This window comes from Macaca thibetana, chromosome 5 (assembly GCF_024542745.1).
Source record: "Macaca thibetana thibetana isolate TM-01 chromosome 5, ASM2454274v1, whole genome shotgun sequence".
Taxonomy (NCBI): Eukaryota; Metazoa; Chordata; class Mammalia; order Primates; family Cercopithecidae; genus Macaca; species Macaca thibetana.
Genome location: NC_065582.1, coordinates 12,403,546 through 12,424,990, shown reverse-complemented (window position 1 = coordinate 12,424,990; position 21,445 = coordinate 12,403,546). Strand labels below are relative to the sequence as shown.

Below are 21,445 nucleotides of genomic sequence, written 5' to 3'. Positions count from 1 at the left end.
GATCTCGTGACCTCGTGATCTACCCGCCTCGGCCTCCCAAGGTTGTGTTCTAATAAAACTTTCTTTATACAAGCAGGCTGGGTACTGGATTTGGCCTAAAGGATATAGTTTCCCAATCCCTGGATTAAAACATACGTTGAGTGGATAGGCATTTTTGTTAACCATAAATGTGACTGTGTCTTTGCTGATAAGTCATTGCTTCAAAGACTGAGATTCATTAACTGTTGGGAAGACACAAGCTGCTTGTTTCTCAACTCTATTTCAAGGAAATAGATTGCACTTCTTTCTTTCTCATAATCAGATAGGGATCATGTTGTACTAACTGTAGCTCTGCCAAGGAATCATTTTTTTATATCAGCGTTTCATCCAATTCCTTCCCACCGTGGCATGTTTGGAAAATAATAATATGTATATAAAATACTTGGACAAATGGCTGAGGCTGCTTATGGATGAGGATTTTGATTATGCCCTTTAAATTCAAAGAATTATCACAGTATTCTCACCTCCTTCCCAATTCTCTCCTTCTCCACCCCCCCCCTTTTTTTTTGCTGCCCAATTCTTTGCAGGCTTGAGTTCCACTAAATATATCCCCCCAAAATGAAGGTTACAAACATTTGCCAGGAATGAGATGAGATGCTGCTGTATATTATTTTTACATATTTTAGTAAGCCCATCTATTTTGATTTTTGTAAAGAAACCAGGAAAAACAAGATGTCTTCTAAGGCCTTATTCAGGATTAAATTTACATATTTACATATGATATCTATCTTTTAAAATCTGAAGTAAGTCTCTTTTTCTGGAGTCTTCCTTGTCCTCTGAACCCTTTTCCCTCATGTTCTGTTACTTGTTTATAAAATAATATTAGCGATCTCAACATTTTCTAGAGGAAAGTGGGCTCAGAAAAATAAGAAAGTACAGCAGAATCTCCTTTTGTTAATCCTCAGAATCTGTATGAGTCACAGTAAATTATATTTGATGCTGAAACAAACAACCCAAAATTTCTGTGGCTCACCAAGTTAAGAATATATTTATCACGGACATGCCAGTCTGATGATTCAGGTGACAGTGAAGTTCAGGCAGAGGTTCCAGAGCTTCATGCATTAAGCAAACTCGGCACCTCTGTTCAGCTAGTGGCTCTTAGGGTTTGAAGTTGTCTATAGATGAGGGATTAGGGAGTGAAGCTGGAAGATCTGAATGTAGCCACCATTACTTCTGCTCACATTTATCTGGGGACCCAGTTACATGGCCTTATATAATGGTAAGTGAGCATGGGCAATATAATCCAGGTAATTGCATCGAGGAAAAGGAAACAAGGCTTGGAGAATAAAAGTCATTGTTTCAGCCCTAGCCACCAAAACAGGTTTTCCACGAAGCTGATGTTTACACGGGCATGCAGTTCCTACTTGGTGTATGCTACCTGCAACATCATCTTCTCATACTCAAGGAGAAGCACAGGGAAAAGGACATAAACCTCTGAATGAAACAGCGGATACTTTAATTGTAAAACTCTGAGAGAAACACCAACAAGGGGAATAGGGCTGAGCTTAGGTCTCAAAACTACAACTGTGAATTTCAGTATAACAGAAACTCTCAAGGACAAGAACCAAGTGAAGGATATATTGTAGATAAAATCGTGTTTAGTTGTAGAGATTTTGCAGACATACATTCATGTCAACTGCCAGAACTCTAAGTGGTAGAAAACCTGTCTGCTATAATAGATCAAATGAAAACGGTTTAAAAATGAGCACACTGATTAATAGATACGTATTTGATGAATAGATCTGTACGATGGTACACACACATATGGATGCCCAGGCATACCCCATACTCTACTTCTTTCTCCTGCTCTCAAACTCAACTTTCACATGAAAAATTCTTTCCTATATCTTTTCTTTTCCCCTTGACTGCAGTATTTATGATATATGATATACTTGCCCCTTTTAATATAAAGGCCATCAGGAGCATTTTTGAGAATTATGGATTTAAGCAATGCCACACAGTGTCCTTTAATTTTTTAAGGTTACAGTGTTTAGCTACTTCAAATAGTCCTGTTTGCTTATATAAATCAAATGAAAACATTAGTAAAAATATACAGATGATATAGGTTATTAATCCAATTTTTTTAATGTTCAAAAAGTGATCTACTATTTTTCAGAAGTATTTTATAATTTTAGTACAGCTGGCAGTTGAAACTTTATCATTGCATTTTCCGACCCAAAGCATTAGACACAAACTCATTTGTTTTATCTATAGACATGAATTTAAACCATTTTCTAGTGACTGGATATTGTCGCTGGAACACGTGGAGCTTAACAATAAGCGTTATGCAGTCTTTCATAAACTGTGGTTCTGTTTCATAATGTTTTGATGCCATAGATTATCAGAAAATGGTATTAATGTTCTTTCCCAAAATAACATTCAGAAAACTTTCCCAAATTGCTTTTTAACTGAAATCTTTTATTTGATGCATTAAAATAATGCTTATTGGAGGGTTTCTTTTTTTTTGTTTGGATGAAATTGAGACATTCAGGGTTATTTTTTTAAACTAAGTAAGCTCATTTATTTAAAACTCACCACAAGCTATCATTTGCACACACTCATACACACACAAAAAAGCCTGGACAGCTGCACTGGTGACATAGGTACATCAAAAAGATCTGAATTACCTATATTCTAATCCCATATCATTCCTCAAATGCCACCCGTGCTATCTCCATCCCTGCTTTCCTGATCTTCCTTTCCCTGCTCTATTTTTTCTATAGCACTGATCATCTTTTAATAGATCATATGAATTGCTTATTTGTCATGTGTGTTGTTTATTGTCAGTTTCCCATTCTAACTTGCAAGTTCCATAGGTAGGTATTTTTGTCTGTCCTGTTGCCTGATGCATTCCAACCACCAGGAACAGTGTTTTCTCCATGTCTATTTCTATATTGAAATATGAATCTAACTACAAGTATTACTTGCTTAACCTTTATGTGTGATTAGTCTTCTTTTTGCTCACAGTAACAACAGCAAAGATGATCCCAACTGTCTTTTTCATTCAGATGGTTAATAGCTGTGATGACTACGGGTTGCCTCTACCAAAGTCAGAACCTGCTGTTTGAGTCTAAGGATCTTGGACCCAGCAGTCCATTATCCCTGTGCACACCAGAGTTGCCACTGAAACAGCTCTTCCATGATTCTAAGTGTTTGATTACTAATGCACTTAATTCCAAATTAATTTGAAAAAATCCTTAATTCCTTTTGAAGTCTTCTCAAATCATTGTGGAAACAGGGTCAATGTAAGTAAATGCATAAATTTGCTGTTGAACTACAGTTTCTTTTTCTACTTAATTTCCTTTTTTTGCTAAGGAACCACTTTTCCTTAAAAGCGGTATCCAGATTCTTTTATTTCAAAGAACTGTAGCATTGTGCAGATCTCATGTTTTCCTCATCTACCATTCATTTTTATGCAAAGGCAAGTTAGTCTACTTAAAATAAATACCAGGAGCAGCTTTGTAGGGTATGATACCTCCCTGAAAGCACACCAGACATCTCTTGGCCAGCAGGAGGAGGTCTGAGAGCTTTGATTTCCCCCGTTTCTATAGCACTGTTGTTCTCTACACTTTCCCCACTAAGGGTTGTCTCCCTTAGGTTACTAACAGCTAGCATTATCTTGCCTTCTCTAGTACAAGTCCTGAAGCAGCTGCTGTCATACTCTAGAGCAGTAATAGCCAATCTTGGAGCGTGAAATTTGAAATCAGTATACAGTAGTTGATTAAACTAGCTTTATTTGTTTTTTAAAAACCAGAACAGCATAGTATAGAATATAATAAAATGGAACAGACCAGTATGGAACAGAGTAAGATGTATCAGAATACTCAGTAAGGTTAAATATTACTTCATTAAGTAGTAATACCTTACCATTTAATATCTATAATATACATTATTATAGAATCAACAAAGAGAGTGCCATTATTCTAGGTTAGGGATTCTTAACCAAAAACTTATGATATGGCCTTTAGAGTTTTCATAAACCTCTTGAAATTGTACAAATATTTGTGCTTATGTATGTTTTATATATGGACTTACAGACTATATATGTACATATGCACATGTGTGCACCTATATGTGTATATATAGTATGTATACATATATTTTATTTCTTTATATATACAGTCACTTGCTGCATAACTTGTGTTTCTAGCACCGATGAACCACATGTATGAGGGTAGTCCCAAAAGATGAGAATCTTGTATTTATACTATACCTTTTCTATGTTTAGTTATGTTTAAGTACACATATGGCCATTGTGTTTCAGTTGCCTACAGTATTCAGTAATGCGCTGTACGGACGTGTAGCCTAGAAACAATAGGCTATACCATATAGCCCCGGGGTGTAGTGGCTATTATACCACCTAGGTTGATGTAAGTACCCTGTATGATGTCTGCACAACCATGAAGTGTCTAACGAGGCATTTCTCAGATCATATCCCTGTCACTAGATGACATATGACTGTGGATTATTTTTAGGGACAGAATCATAGCTGCTATCAAGCTTTCAAACTGGGCTTGTAACCTCAAATTTAGGAACTTCAGTTCTAGGAAAAGGTATTCTCACTAGAGAAGTTCATGAATCAGGAATTCCCAAAGTCAATTAACATCCAGTGGAGTTTTCGGCATTCTTCCATACCAGAGAGGGCCATAGTCTGTTGGTGTATTTTTTGAGAATTGTTAATCTTAAATAATAGATGAATTTGACCAAGCTATAAAAATCTCTTCATGTTAAGGTAATTCCTTCCTTGTCACTCAAAATTCCCTCAATAAAAGTACCAGTTGGATGTTTTTCATGTCCAGGACATATCTCTGAACTTAAGAGACTTGCAGATTAATAATCTGTATATGCAGATCTCATGTTTTCCTCATCTACCGTTCATTTTTATGCAAAGGCAAATTAGCCTACTTAAAATAAACACCAGGAGCAGCTTTGTAGGGTATGATATCTCCCTGAAAGCACATGAGACGTCTCTTGGCAAGCAGGAGGAGGTCTGAGGACTTTGATTTTCCCCGTTTCTATTGCACTTCTATAGAACATTTTTTTTATAATGTCCTGGCTGCTAGGCATAGTTCTAGTCGATTTCACAAGGTTATTTTAGTACTTAACGAAAACCTTGAGGAAAAGGTATTATCATCCTCGTATAAGGAAACAGAAGCTCGGAGAGTTTCTGTTAGAGATAGATACCATAAATTCACCAGCTTGGTAAAACACAAAACTATAATTGGAACCTACATCTTCTAATGTGTTTTCCAGATGCATGTAAAATGAACGGATTTCTAAGGAGGTGAATCCTTTCATTACAGCTGTCATACTTATTTTACATTCCATGTTCAGGTTGTTATTAGTACATTGGATCAAATAAAACTGATCTGTTAATTTGTTGTTCAAATGGTACACATTAGAATGTGAAAAGGTGCTCTACTGGTAATTTCTATGGTCTCAGGCAAATTAGAATAGATAGTTACCCCAAATGACGCTAAAGAATCGTGTTGGTTTTCTTTAGGACTTCTTAGTGGTCTAAGGACAGCAGATTTACTATATAGTCTAGTTCTGTCACATGAACAATTCATTTGTATTGTATTCATCTGGGGATTGATTTGTGTAATTCTACCATAATTTTCCACTGGTCGGATATGTCATTGTTTCACTATAGATTTCTTAGTTAAATAAAGTTCAGAAATGATAAAATAATTGAGCTACATATATAAATGTCTGATTTTCTGATATATAATCACCATATCCAGGAATTATTCCAACTTTCAGTGTAGATGTTTCAACAATTATTAAACAAAGGTAATTAAAATTACATATAATTTTCATCATTGATTTTAAAGATATATCACTATAATAGTAGAAATAACTTTTTACTTGTAGTAAAAAATGTAGTCTTGAATCTTGGCTATATAATTCAGTCTTGGAAACTTTGAACAAACTAATTCATGTCTTTAAATGGGAGCTTTCTCATTTTTAAAAGGATATACAAGTTTCTGCTGTAACACCTCAGAGGAATACTGTAAATACTAAATAAGATAATATGTGAGTGCTTTGGAAATTGTAAAGAACTTTCAAAAATGTATGTATATAGGTATATAGATTTACATATATACATTTTGATGTCTACATTCTCATACATTAAAGCTTAAATTATTTTGCTTTATATAGTAGATTTTTAATATTTTAAAACTTAAAATTAATGTACATAAAAAAAACCTTCTACAGCTTTAAAATAATAAATAAAAAACCCCACTAAGGAAAGTAAGTTTTAATTTACTTCACGGAGCTGTTTCCTAAAAACGCCCTGAAGATGGCACAATAAGTACATTTTGGTGCAAATATTACCAAAGAAGTTGTAAGAAAAATATATTTGAGGTTAAAACACTAAATTTAAAACAAACCTTTTTTAAGTTTGTGGAAAAGAAATAGTTTCTGAGCCTTTTAACCAATGCCCATTGTTTTAATGTTACGGAAGTCATTTATTTCATTGCACTTTAAGGAGCACTACAAACAGGTAGCTAGTCAGAAAACTGATATTGTCATGTTACTGACAAGAGTCAGGTTAGTTCATGTTGTACAGTTTTATCAATAAATTTACCCTTGTAATTATAAAACAGCTGATAAGCTCATCTGTTATCTTCTGCATAATGTACAATCTGCATCTAAATGCCGGTTTTTATTAGGCATTATGGGGATAAGGACTAGCAGAGAGAAAAGCTGAAAAATATCTGTTTTATTAAAATATAAAATACAGTAGGCTCTATTCTTAGAAAAAATATTAGATAGTTATAATTATTTCTGTGGGGTTGTAATACTTACAAGTTTAAAAAATATACATCTATATTAGGCCGACTATATATTTTACAAAGATGAAATAGAATTCGTGAAACGAGAGTTAGTAGAAATAAAGGTTCCTTTGGAAATACACAGGTGTGAAAATATTTATGCTCTATCTATTTGAGTATCAGAGGTTACTGGTCTCAGCCATCTCTCTGACTTACTTGTTTCTCTATCACACGCATATTAAATACTTACAATATGTATTATGTAGTCTCTACCTATTAAGGATTTAAAATCTAAATATGACCAATTATATATTCATATGTATACACATATAAATATTACATATAAATCAACGTTATATATACTGGTTGTCAATACGTGTCCATACACATTCACTTACAGCATGTTAAATAAATACCTAGGTAAACAATAGGTTTTATCATTAAATTCGTGTGTAAGTCCTTGAAGGAAAGAGTTTGTGTTTTTATGGGTATTGGCAAATTGCCTCTCACTGGAAGGGACTTCTTTAACTTACCTTTCAAGAACTGAACTTTAGTCCCAACAAAACTGATTTATTAGTGTGATAACTCTTTTATAATTTGTGTAGCAGGTTTTCCGGTCTTCACTAGAAAAACTCATAAAAATACATTAAAAAACGATTTATTATGGCATTCTTGGAGCACTGAGATACTAAAGGAGTATAAGAAATTTTGACAATTGTAACAAGTTAGTTACAATCTTTTTTCTGTGTTAATATCCCAAGGCCTCTTGAATTTTTTTCAGGATCAAAAGTGATATGATTTTTGGCTGTTAGTAAATCATGGAAATATCAGTATAGTCTTTTCAGTTTAGATGGGTTGCTAAAAATTAAAATGATATGAAGTTATAGCATTTCAAACTTCATCAGTTCATAAATTAGGAACTGAGGCCAGGATCAGTGGCTCACACCTGTAATCCCAGCACTCTGGGAGGGCGAGGCGGGTGGCTCACCTGATGTCAGGAGTTCAAGACCAGCCTGGCCAACATGGTAAAACCCCATCCCTACTAAAAATACAAAAATTAGCTGCGCGTGATGGTGGGCACCTGTAATCCCAGCTACTTGGGAGGCTGAGGCAGGAGAATGCTGGAATCTGGGAGGCAGAAGTTGCAGTGAGCTGAGATCATGCCGTTGCACTACAGCTCAGGCCAACAACAGCAAGACTCTGTCTCAAAAATAAAATAAAGAAAGAACTGAAAGTCTTATCATTTGTTTTGAGCTTTTCTTCTTATGTTTCTTTTTGAATGAACTATCTGCATATTTAAAATATTTTAGTAGACCTTTTACGTTCAAAATCTTTAGGTAGGGAAAATGGGAGTATACATTTAGAAAATTATAGATAGTGATGCTTACAAAAAAGTCATCAAAAATTATCAAAAGAATAATGGATGGTTCAAAAATGTCTAAATGCTTATGAAGTTGATTGTCAGTGATGTGTTATCTGGAACCGTATGGGTCAGTTTGACAACGTGTACTTAAGGATGTCAGGTGACATGTTGCTGAACTGACTACACTGCCTCTGTTAAAAATGCTTTAAAAACTGTCCATATATACATTTATCTATGTAGTCTTTGCGAGTACATCTTTCACTGTTTTTAAAACATTTTTAAAAACAATTTAAAAAATCTTAAAGAAATGAACAAAACGGATGAACACACTAAACAAGCAAACAAAGAAAAAGCAGAGAGAGAGAGAAAAAAGCTCTTACTTTTTGCAATGTGCTATTTTGAACTTAATCTGACAGAATCACCGTCTGTCCGTTGTTTGAAGAGTCTCAAAAGAATGTGAGAGCTTATTATTTGATTGAAGGAAAACATGACTTTCAGTCATAACTTTCATATTTCATTGGACTTACTTTATTTTCATTGTAGAGTGGTATTTCATGACCTGGCAAGGCTATAAAACCATTCTGCATTGATGTAGCACATCCTGTAGATGTTAGAATGACCTGGTTAGTACCATCTCTTTCAAAGTAGTCCCAAACAATTATTAAATACATAATAATATATTTAATATGTTCTGAGATACATAGTTTAGCATCCAGTGTTTAAGGACTGTTACATATTAATCCAAGCAAGAAAATGGTATAATCTATATTATGATGAAAAAAAATCAATAAATAACTGTGAATGAACAACATCGATTAATATATATAATGAAAAGTACTGAAAATAGCTCAGAGAGTAATAATTTGCTGTCATGATATTTCATTATAATTAGTTGTTCGTATTTTCTTAGTTGACGAGATTTTGAAATTTGACTTTCCATATATTACCTGGGAGATGGCATTAAATGAAGTAAAGCCAATTGTTATTATTCCCAATTAATAAAATCATGTGTATTTGTTGATAGCATGCTTTTGTAAAACAACTTTTTTGGTGGCCACACAAGAACACACATAACAATGTTGTAGGCATTTGAAAAAGGGGCATAGTAAGCTTGAAGGGAGTGTTAAAAATGGATTATTTTACTTTCATTTGCTTCACTTAATTGTTCTCAAATTTTAATAAAGTTATTGTATTTTTAAACTTTTTGTATTGGTTTCTTTGTTCTGTCATATTGGGAGTATACTTTTACTTATCTTTCTCTATAAAAATAGCAATCTGCAAATAGATATGTTTTACAGTGTCTATATCACCTATCGATTAGAGAGTATGTCATCTTCTGTTCCAAAAGACTCTAAAATAGAAATCATTATAATGATTTAGATGCGACATTGTGTGAGTAGAAGGCTCTATGAATGATCTCTAAACATTTCTTTAGGGCTTTAAGATTGTGAGATTTTCTGAATGAAGTTTGGGTGTTCCCCAAGCAACCATTAGTCATGGTAAGTTATTCATGTACATGATCTTCTTATTTTGTCTAAATAATCATTGTTAGCACTTGTGAAGTTTTAGCAACATTCATGTTATGCTCACTGACAGAATGTAAAGGGACTCTACATTTGGCATGCTTAGTAAATGGCTTCAGGTTTTGGTTGCAGTGATGTCTTTCTTTGTGAAGACTCTAGAACACCTTCGACTTCCTTTAGTAACACTTATTTCTCGGAGAATATTTAGGGACTTCAGTGAGACACTCACAAAAGACAGTTCCTACCACAGTGGGTTCACCACCACCACCACCCTACTAGTTTAGTGTTTTGGGTTTATGTTGGCCACTGTGGTGCAGGGGCCCTCACTATGTCTTTGCTCCCTCCACCTCTCCTGCCCAGTTGCTCCAACTCACCTTTCAGACTGATGCCAGACAAATCTTCCTCAAACACTGCTCCTACCGTGACCTATGTGAGTGAGGGTCTTGTGGATTTTTATTTTTTATTTTTGGTCCAACCAGTGAAAATTATTTAACCTAATCTATTTTCCTTTTTGTTTTAAGTAAGAAAATGAAGAGTGAAATTCGGCACAGCCAAGTAATCAGCATCCAGCTGTTTCAAGTAGTGTGTAGCCCACCATCTCTTCCTTCTGTTTCATTAAATTCATTAAGTCCATTAAATTCGTCAAGCAGACAATGCTTGGTTTTATTCCCTGATGCCTAATTTTGCGTCATATTGTACCGTGTATGCCACTTCATGTCCTCGTGGAGAGAAGTGCAGTATAATTCTTAAACAGGAAATCTCAGGCTTTTGCTCAAGAACTTCAAATGTTTCCCAGTTTTGTACTGTACCAATTCTAAGTTCTTCTGTGTGGTTTACAAGATTCTCTGCTCCATGTATTTAATTTTGTTTCCCATGATTTCCCAAAATGTTCTCTCTATCTAATTAGGCCTGTTTCCTTAAGGTTCTCTGAAGCTGTCATAGCCCTTCTTGCCTTTGCTTTCCCTGGAGCCCGTCATCTTGCCTCTAATGTACTTTATTTTCCCCACTCCTATGTCAATCTCACCATCCTGTCTTGAGAGACTAACTCACACACCTTTTTTATGAAGCCCACTGTAATTGTTCATATATCTCCTTCTTTAATAGTAAATGTTTCTGTTTCTGTGCTGCAAAGAAAAAATAGTTCTTAAATCTTGATACATTTTGCATTGACTCCTTAACTCTATTATACATTTTAGGATTTTCATGGGTAGGAATTATGTCTTAAACTTTTTATGTTTCACAGAATCTCGAATATAAGATTGAGGACTCATCTAGTAACCATTTTGTGGCAGAGATCTAACCTCTCTTAATTCTTCTACATATTACAAATTTTTAAATTGCATAGCCTTTAGTTGAGATACATGGCAGAAACCTAGGTTTCCCTCTATTTCTTTGCATTCTCTGGCCTTCCATCTTGTTCTGATTAATGAACTATGAGCAGAAATGACATCACTTCCAGCAGAAGTGAAGCCAGCAGGTGCGTCTCCGCCATCACTCTCTTCTCCTGTGACTTGGGACGCATGCGTTCCTGATGGCAGAGTAGCAACATGAAACAGGATTTGTATCAGATTTCAGATGGACAAGAAATACATCTATGTTGTTTTAAGCCATGGAAACTGTGAAGTCTGTCTCTTGCAGAAGCTAAATTTAATTATCCTCAGGAGTGTAAGATTCAAGTGGTGGTATACATGTTTTGTGGAATCTTCACATATATGTATATTTGTTTTATAGAATCTTCACGTGTGTGTGTGTGTGTGTATATTTGTTTTATAGAATCAATTTTATATACATGTATGTTTTATAGAATCTTCAAACATTAAATCAGGTATTTGTATTCTCTAGAACTCCAGAGTTCTGCAACCTCCCTAAGAATCTCTTCAAAGTAAATTAATGTTGTTCATATCTACAGCAAACAAAGGCACCTATATCATGGTTTTCTCAGTTATAGCAAATGTTGGCTTTGACTACATTTTGACATTAAACATTGTTGATGCCATTTCTGAATCTACTGCATGGTTGTAACCTTAGTTGGAAATACTGTTGGTTACTGGTTGGTCAAGGAGATTAACCCTGGAGTTTGAGACTTTATTCAAAGTTCTTCTTTTGGACTTGAAAAAATATCTGCTAAGAGAACTTGTCCCATTTTAGGTTATGCTGAAGCATGAGAAGATGTACAGAAATACTCTGAATTCTAAAGGAAGTTCAATATTACATAATCTCAATTTGTAGTATAATGAAAAAAGTGTGAATGAGAAAGTCAAGCAGTAAAGGTGAATTTGATATTCCGTAACTTCAGTTTTACTTCTGCTATGTATTTCTTTATTAATATAGCACATGGCCAGTCATTTGATAAGGAGTGATTCAAAAAATCTCAGTTACTGACAAAAGCTACCCTCCCTCTTTTGAAAAACACAGTTTTAAGTATCAGATTTTTTCTTTCTAAGTTTTCAGGTTACCCATGAGCTCATGCTGTCATAGTGGCTTAATAAGAATTATTACTACATATAATGTGAACAAAAGCCTTCATGTTTACTTTGATATTCAAAATGCAAAGTTAGACCAAGATAAAATAGTTAGTTATCCAGCTAATAAACATATAGGTATGATAAGAGATACTTAGACAATGAAACCGCTCATATACTACTGGTAAGAATGTATTCTTCCTGGAAAGCAGTTGGAGAATGCATACGAAAATCTCTAAAAATGTATTCTTTCCCCCATAATCCTAGTTCTCAAAATCTACGTTAAAAGATAATCAGAGATATTATACATGTATGTATATTGATTTTTCATAGTTCTTAAAAAAATGTATAAATCACTAAATGCCAAAATGAAGGCCACAATTAAATACACTTTGGTACATTTTGATGATGGCATATTTTGCAGTTGCTAATAAAGAATTTTTAAAGATAACTTAAAATATTTAATGGCATGTGAAAATGTTTGCAATATTAAGTTGAAAACCGGGTATCAAACTACATACATCCAATGACTCCAATTTAGTAAAATTTATGTAGCTACCTTGAAAAAACGATGAACAGAAATATTAACATCAATTGATGTTGGTAGTTTTTTTTGCTTTATAAATTTACACATATAGAAATGAAGAACATAGACAACTTATAGAAACTACTAAATTATTAAAATAAGCATCTGTTGCCTTGATGAATGGAAATCACCAAATTCTGAGCCAACCGTATGGACTGTGTTGCAGGCCTGTCATCTTTCTGTTCATGCGGTTGCTGTTACCTCAGAACAAATGAACAACAACAACAGAACTTTTCGTCTTCTCAGACTACCTTACTTCATCTTAGCCACCAAGAACAGCGGAGGTGCCAGCCTCTATGACAAGCCCTCCCTGCCCTGCTTCAGGTTGGGCTGTGTGTTCTTCCTCGTTACTCCCACTGCATCCAGCATATTTCCTTACAACGGTAATAAAATGGGACTGATTTGCTTGGCTGGGTTCGCCACTGGTTGTAGCTCTGTAGCTCTTTGAGGTATGGAATATCTTTTCCATGTTCTTCGCATTTTAGCACAATGACAGGCACCCAAATGGCAGTCAATAAACGTTTGTAGACTGAACCATGTTTAAATGACTTACAGCAGTGTGTAATGCAGAGTGAAGTGCTGTCTTGAGGCAGGTTCCATTAAACTCCTGATTTGATTTTGCTCTGGAAATTTCCAGAGTCTAAGTAGTCTGAGAGTCCTATATATAAAAAATATACACATCAACTTTTGCCATTCAAAGATGATTTACATAATTATAAAAACAATATATTAAAGTACTGTTGTTTTACATTTCAGGAATATTTTCCATTGATAAATGAGAGTTTCTGATTAATCTGAATAACTAAATTTAAGCTTTCAAAGCTGGGATGTTAATGGTAGTCTTTAACAAATTGCACCCACTTTTTAGACTGTTATAAATTATAAAGTGCACTGGTACTAAACTTCCCAACTCAAATCACAGTGATGTTTCATAAATTTATTTGATAACGTTATTCATTAATTTGTGTGAGAAAGACAGTTGTCATGGTAATAACTTAAAATGAAGTGAAACACAATCCTGGTCACGTTTGCTAAAGCAGGCGAATCTGCTCTATTGCATTGCATTTTTCTAATTTAAACATAACTGAAGCAAAATACAAAGGGAATTTAAAATAAACATTTAGGGGTGTTTTCACTATATATATAAAAAATAAAGTTTCAAAAATCCCCCAATTTGGAGAGTCAGTTCTATTGGCATACTCGATATTCACATTCCTGAGTTTTCCATAAAATGCAGATTGTATTCAGAATGATTCAGATCAATGCAACTGGGCTTTCATCTGAGTTTCAGAGAGTGAGATAGTAAAATGGCTGAGAGGTGTCTGGAGAAGAAGGCAAACAGATGCGATTATTTCTGCGAACAAACATGTTATCTTTGACTCCCTACCCAATCTATTTGGTTTGTCATAACTTGCCATGATGATAATTAGGTGACAGAACAAATGAATGTGCTTTCATGGAAGAATGGCCGATGCTAAAAATAATAAAAAAGGCAATACCTGAGCTTGAGTAATTTTATTATTGTGCATTCAGAGAGTTTTGAAATCTATGGAATTCCTGCTGGGAAACAAATTTTCCTCACTGAATGGATCATTAAAAAGTCCATTTACTATAACAAAATGCATGTTCTGAATGTGTATACATTTGAATTTGTAGATTTTTTCCCCCTCAAGTAGAGATGATTGAATTTCATTGATATAATTTAAAAAGAGTGAAACAAATTTCTTAATACTAAGTAGTTTTATTTTTTTGGTAAATGTTGCTATGTTCAAATAACATTTGGCAAAAATCATTGCTTATAGCATTCTGTGTAAGGAAAATAAAATGTTGTCTCTCAAATTGTAAGGTATATTTTATTGTTTACTTGAAAGTTTAGTGCTGTATTTTAGATAAAATATATTCAACGTCTTAGAGTAGCAGTCATCTCTGCATTTTAGAGCCAAAACCTCAAAACAAATCAGGCTTATGTGTGTAAAATATGTGCATATTTTTAACTGCTGCAGAAAACACAAATACACATAACATTTTTACATAATCCCAGCCTCTTAACAAATGTTACAGTAAGATACCAATTGGTGAGGTTCAAAAAATTAAGATGTGGATGAAAAATAAAATTCCGCCTCTCAAAAATTGCCTGGGATGCCATTTACATTTTAATTCCAAGAAAACTCAAATATCAATAAGACAATCTTTTTGGTTGCTTTACTCATAATGTAAGATATTCAGGTAGTTTTTAAATTGTTTAAATTTTAGGTTTGGGAGTACATGTGAAGGTTTGTTACACAGGTAAACACGTGTCTTGGGGCTTTGTTGTACATATTATTACATCACCCAGGTATTAAGCCCAGTAAAATCCCAACAAATTCACATATAATCTTATCCATGTGACAGTAAGCGTCCAAATAAACAATTAAAAGAGAGTACTAAATTTTCATAACTTACCCTGTGTGATATTAAATGAGAACATATTTAGTTTCAGCCAGGTAATTGACTCGACTCCTTGTGTCTGGTATGTAACTGTTAAAATTGAAATACAGATAAAGTAGATTATTTAATTTTTGAATTGTGTAAATTTCTGTGTGTACCAAATGAGGAGAAAAGTCACAAAACCCAATTCCCAAATGCTAGGTGTTGCATATGAGATGAAGGTTTTAGTTATGCAACAACAACAATGATTTCTCTGTAGAGTACAATCTTTAAAAATAACTTTCAGGGTGCTGATTTTCATGATTACAAATAAGTGCAATTTAGCTAGTAATTAAAACGAAAATGTTAACAAAGGCTCTGCATTGATGCCTCTTTTGCAAGTACATGCAAATGTTTTGAGGCAGTCTGTCTCCATGCTTAATCTTACTTGAAAATTTCCCTGAAGATATTCCTTGCCTTACAAAGCGAAGTGAATTGTTTGAAAAAATATTAAAGAGTAATTTTCTATTATTTTTTAAAAAATCTACAATTATTCGCAATACCTTAGGGTATAAGTAACAGCATAATAAACCTATTTTGGCACTAGCACCCCTTTATCCCTACCAATTCATGTACTCAGACCCACTTTATATGTCTATTCCAGAAAATTTCAAGATGTAGTAATCACTAACAGTAATGTTATCCTGTTCGGATAGTAAAAATTTTAACTTTTTTGAATAATTGGAACAAATTACTTCTTTTAGCAAAGTATACATTGTAATGACCATACATTATCTTGTTAGCAGACCCATATATTAGGCATATTTACTACTATTCTCTGATTTACTTTGAGATCAAGCTTTGTTCTATTGTCTAATAGGTTCAAACATTTTCTTTCGTAAAGAAAATGTATTACTATTTTGTGAAGAACGTAACCTATGATTTTTTTTAATGTTTCCAGTGAATTTTCTTCTGGCTTAAATAATATTTCTTCAAATAAAGCAAGTTAAATTAAATTTGCAATATAATTTCTAGTTCTTTTCTCTAGAGCCATTACAAATGACTTTTACTACAGCACTCACTATAGTATATCATTTATAGTATATCATGATACATTAAATTTATAGAAAATGTACTCAAATTGATATCTTTTAAAAAATTTTCACTAGTGTGTATTCATACTAGAATATAAATTCCACAATATGACTTGTTTTATATTAAAAAATTATTAAAAATTTTTTAAAATGTGTTTTGCATTATTTACATCTGGTTAAAATTTAAATGTGAAAGAAATACATATCCGTGGTTCTTTGGAAAGTGTAGTAAATTTGAGGTCTGTGTATGCTTTATTTTAATGTGAACACAGAAAACCGTAGAGGTTACTATTTTTTTCCCTTTGGAGATAAAGCAGTTGGGTAATGGATCGCAAACCACCTGTCTTCTGCTCGGAGAATGTACTCTTGTTGCTCTGGGTTCAGAGAATTCCTCCTGGTGCCCATTGCCATGTCCTGTATTGTAAGTTAATAAAGTTACAGTCTAATGGTCTTTTTGAGTAAAGTACACTTCTGAGTCTCTTTTTGCCCAAAGGGTCTGCACTATTAGTAGAGTCATTCCCAGTGCTCCTTTGATATTTTGCTTTTCTGTCCTTTCTTGTGAATGAATTAGTAAGAACAGTGATATTAACTATTCACTTCCAGTGTTGGTTCCATTGCATTCAGTGGCCAAACATAATTAATTCCTGAAATCTAGTCATTTCCTCTGTCATGTTTATTAAGTCTGCAAAAGCAAATCAAAAACCCAATTTTATTAATACAGAAGTATGTTTTATTTGTTTTGGAGGTTTACTCAGTTTCGTCTTTTTCTCTAACATGCTTTTCTTGTGTAATAAACATTTATTCTCACAGCAAAATATTCATTTCAATTATGCTATCAGTTAAATAATTTATTGAACTTGTATGATCATTTTCCTCCCTCATTTATCTAAATTTGTTAGTGCCTTATGGTTTATGAAGGGTCATAAATAGTCCACTGGATTTATCTTTTCCAATTTTAATCTAATTCTTATTTACCCATAACTGCTAAAGTTATCCAACTATTATTACTGAGATGATGTTGGGAAATGACAAAGAAAGTATAATTTGATGTACAATTTTGTACAATCTATGTTTTCTTATGTTCCTTCTGTTTTTGTTGTTTTGTTTTGCTTTTCGTTTTTCGAGACAGAGTCTCACTCTGTCACCCAGTCTGGAGTGCAGTGGCGTGGTCTCGACTCATTGAAACCTCTACCTCCCAGGTTCAGGTGATCCTACTGCCTCAGCCTCCCAAGTAGCTGGGACTACGACATGTGCCACCACACCTGGCTAATTTTTGTATTTGCAGTACAGACGGCATTTCACCATGTTGGCTAGGCTGGTCTTGAACTCCTGACCTCCTCTGCCTGCCTTGACCTCCCAGAGTGCTGGGATTACAGGCGTGATTGGTCTCTTATGTTCCTTTTAAAAAGGCATTGAAAAAATGTGAACATTTTATAGTATCCTGTTGATTTTATGAATGCATCTAACTCTTAAAATTTTTTTTCTTTAAGATATATCTGTGTTAAGTAGTATTCATATTTTATTAAATGGCTATTTTAAAATTGAACTTTCCTCTCATGTGGTATATAACTAGCATTTTTCCACTTTGTTTTCAGACCTGTTTCATATTTATATTCCATGCACTCTGTTCCTCTAGGATATTACGTATCTTCATGTTAGAATGTAGAATTTGCTAGGGAATATTTATTGATTAATTGTGTCCTATATATAGGACTGGAAAGTCACTTGGTGATCATCCATGAAAAGTCCTCTTGTTTTCTTTCCACCTGTTACACATTTCATCTGTCTAATCCCCACTAATACAGATCCATTATATCTTTTTCGTATAATTTTCCTTGTTTGCCCCAAGTTATCTTCTCCACAGTAAGATCTCATCTGGATTAATTTTGAAGATTGGTAGAAAGTCCTCTCTGATATATTTTCCATCTACTCTCATCCTGCTAGGCTCTCAGATGCTTAGAGTTCCACTATTATTATTGTGTAAGTTAAACATTGTATTTTGAGTTTTTGCTCGAAGTGATCACATAACGAATTATTATCTAAATTTTCTTGCCTTGAAATTTTAAGGGCCATATTATAGAACTGCTGGCCCATATTAAAAATGTGAACTCTGTCTGAAGAACCTTTTATTGGCCAGACGTGGTGGCTCACACCTGTAATCCCAAACTTTGGGAGGCCAAGGCAGGAGGATCCCTTGATGCCAGGAGTTTGAGACCAGGCTGGCTAACATGGTGAAACCCCATCTCTACTGCTCGGGAGGCTGAGGTGGGAGAATCTCTTGAACCCAGATGGTGGAGGCTGCAATAACTATGCCACTGCTCTCCAGCCTGAGTGACGGAGCGAGACTCCGTCCCAAAACAAACAAACAAACAAACAAGAAGCTTTTACCACTTCTCAACCAGTGTGCATCACTCAGACTTGGAAATCTTTTTTGTCCTTTCAGGGATAACCCCTTCCTCTAGAATAATTTACTTTCTAAATCTGAGTGTGAAAATCTAACAAATAAGATTTGCCTTATTCTCTTTGATCTTTGTGACACCAAAACTTGTGAATGTTTCATTTATTACTAATACTCTGTTTTTGTAAATTGCACATTAAAAAATGTAAGTGAAATCACATTTTTCAAAGGAAATTGTTTAATTTTTGTCAATGAACACTTCTTAAAATGAAAAACAGATGAACTTCCCTTACTTTCATTTCTAAGTGTAGTTACATCTTTACAGTAAGAATTTAGGTATACATTTACAATGAGATGGTTAACAGAAAGCATTAAATATCCTGAATTGTCAGATGGGAGAGCTTTATCCACAAAAACTCCTTGATCTCTTTCGCCTGTGAGCTTTCTCAGCTTTTGTATCTCATCTAATACACATTTGTTCTAATTTTATGTTGTCTGGAATCCTTTCATGTGTGTTAGATTTGCCACTTGAGGTAAATGCTAAAGTGTTTTTAGGATAAAGCTTATGTTACATATTTGTATATTACCTCTATATCTGTATTTTCAAAAAAGTTAATTTGTTAATCAAAAGATTGAACTTGTCAGTTACTAAACAGATTGTCTCTAATTGTTAGACAAAGAATATTTATGTGAGCAATTGACTTTTAGCAATAGCACCATAAAGATAAAGGCATATTAATTGAAACCTTAATTTTTATAGGTAAGGAGAATGATCCATAGAAATTAAATGAACATTGAAAGATGATATAACAAAATTGTTCTTTTAACCTTTTTGAAATGTTCACTTTCTCTAAAATGTGCACTTTAATACACATTATTCATCTATTAGCATCTTTAGTACTGGATCAGTAGAAATTGTATTTTTTAAATTTTACATGAGTGGTTATTAAAACATACACCTAGGGTCTTTAAATTATAAAACCTAAACAAATGATTAATCTCTCCTAACACTAAAATATTTTAAAATCGATTACTACAGTGCTGGTAATGATGTATACCTGGCAGCTGACAGTCAAATTTTATGAAGAATTAAAACATAAAGTTTGCATTAAAGGTAGGATTTCTATGTACCTTATAACTGTTTCATCTCAGAAAACAATATAACAACTTCCTTTTCTAACAACCAGTATTTACTTTTTCACAAACATAAATCTGTGAGCTATTAGCAAACACTGAATTGACATTCCAATGAAAAGATACATACTGAAATTTACAGTATAAAATACATTTTATGTCCTCTTTATGGAAAACACACATACCTACACATGCACACGTACACACACTCACACTCACGTGTAACTCTATCAACATACCATAACTAACTGCAAAGTATGTATCTAACTAAAAACACTGTTATGTGACAATGATTCTCTCCTTCACCAAACTCTTTTCAGGATGCTCTGAACTCTTCTCAGTTAGGCCCTGACTTTTGGGCTTCTGTGTTCATCTCTGCATTGTCCAGCTTTAGCAAGAATCGTGCTGAGTCAATTTACGAAAGCCCCCCTCCACCCCCAATTCTTGGTCTGACTACTCTCTGAATTTTATCACCTGGCCTGTCTTCAGCAAAACTCCTTAGGTCAGCTGAACAAATAATTACCATACCTCCTAGTAATTGTCCATCCACCAACCCCTGACCCTGCTCCTTTGCTATTAATCCTTTTCTCTTATTGTATCCGGAATTAAGTCCAGGGTCTCTCACCTGCTCCACCCCCCATTGTGGTGGCTCATTTTGAATTCAGTCTTCCTTATCATCTTTAACAAGTATCTTCAGTAATTTTTCTTTGACCTAAGATAAAAATACATTCCTGCAATTCAGTTTTTACACATTTCCTCTTAGATGTTTATCATTCTGCTTTCTTATTAGCAATTAAATCATAAAATATAGTTATATTCACATTTAATATTTACACACTTACAACATGTAGTCTTCGAATCAATAGCCCTAACACTTAAAAATGTGCTTCAGAATGGCCTTTTCTCCTTAAATATGTTTTTCTTAGCCCACTGGATAAAAATGCAAGTTATTGTATTTAATAATATAAACCAGTACACATGTTCTAAGCACTATATTATATATCTCTGCACAAGACAGAAGAATGCATTTTTCCCCCTCAAATAGACATTTAAGTTGTGAGAATAAAACAATACATAGGAAGTGATAGAGGAGGTTGGAGCCCCCACAGAACAAGGTGAAACCCCTCACCTAGTCCCGTTTGTCCTCTGTCACATCACCTTTTCAGTGAATTCAATACGGAGCCTTAATGCTGCAGTTAGACACTAAGCAATGATCTTTTGTTCATTAACTGTACACTCCTTGATGTTCAGCTCTCATTTACACAATGTCAATATGCTTCTTGCAGTTCTTTTTGCTCTTTCAAACAAACTATGACCTTTAATTGAAAGGAGAAAATTAGTTGTGATATTGTGGCAGGAGACACCTTCTGGGATTTGTATTTGCCAGAAAAGATAGCAGCTAAGAGTTTGGTGCTGAGAAATCTGGGGGTAGAGAAAAAATAAAGTGGAAATACTCAGAAGAAAAGTGACATGTGAAACATATTTATAATAAACAGAGTAATACAAAATCTACATAAAGAGAATAGACTAATGATGCCTGAATATAGCATTCATTGTCTTCTATCTCAAATTTTTATTTTCAAGGACTGACAGTAAGCTGCTTGTGTGTAATGATAACTGGCTTTTTTTCTTCCTTTTCTTTCTGAAATCATGCTGTTGGC

At 34.0% G+C, this 21,445-nt stretch overlaps 2 long non-coding RNA genes and 1 other non-coding gene across 3 annotated transcripts in view; 2 read left to right on the top strand and 1 right to left on the bottom strand.

The window, feature by feature from the left end:
• Window positions 1-21,445, top strand: part of LOC126954329 (uncharacterized) — a 167,516-nt gene that overhangs the window by 118,670 nt on the left and 27,401 nt on the right. Inside the window, exon 3 of the long non-coding RNA XR_007725588.1 lies at window positions 19,690-19,764. This is a non-coding gene — a long non-coding RNA (uncharacterized LOC126954329). The remainder of the gene's footprint in view (window positions 1-19,689; window positions 19,765-21,445) is intronic.
• On the top strand, window positions 7,393-7,455 carry LOC126955842 (U7 small nuclear RNA). Its single transcript, XR_007726129.1, has one exon. It is a non-coding gene; the product is annotated as a U7 small nuclear RNA (small nuclear RNA).
• Window positions 8,616-20,488, bottom strand: LOC126954330 (uncharacterized). Its single transcript, XR_007725590.1, has 5 exons — window positions 20,410-20,488; window positions 15,195-15,269; window positions 13,306-13,410; window positions 10,759-10,828; window positions 8,616-8,782 (listed from the first exon to the last, which is right to left on the bottom strand). It is a non-coding gene; the product is annotated as an uncharacterized LOC126954330 (long non-coding RNA).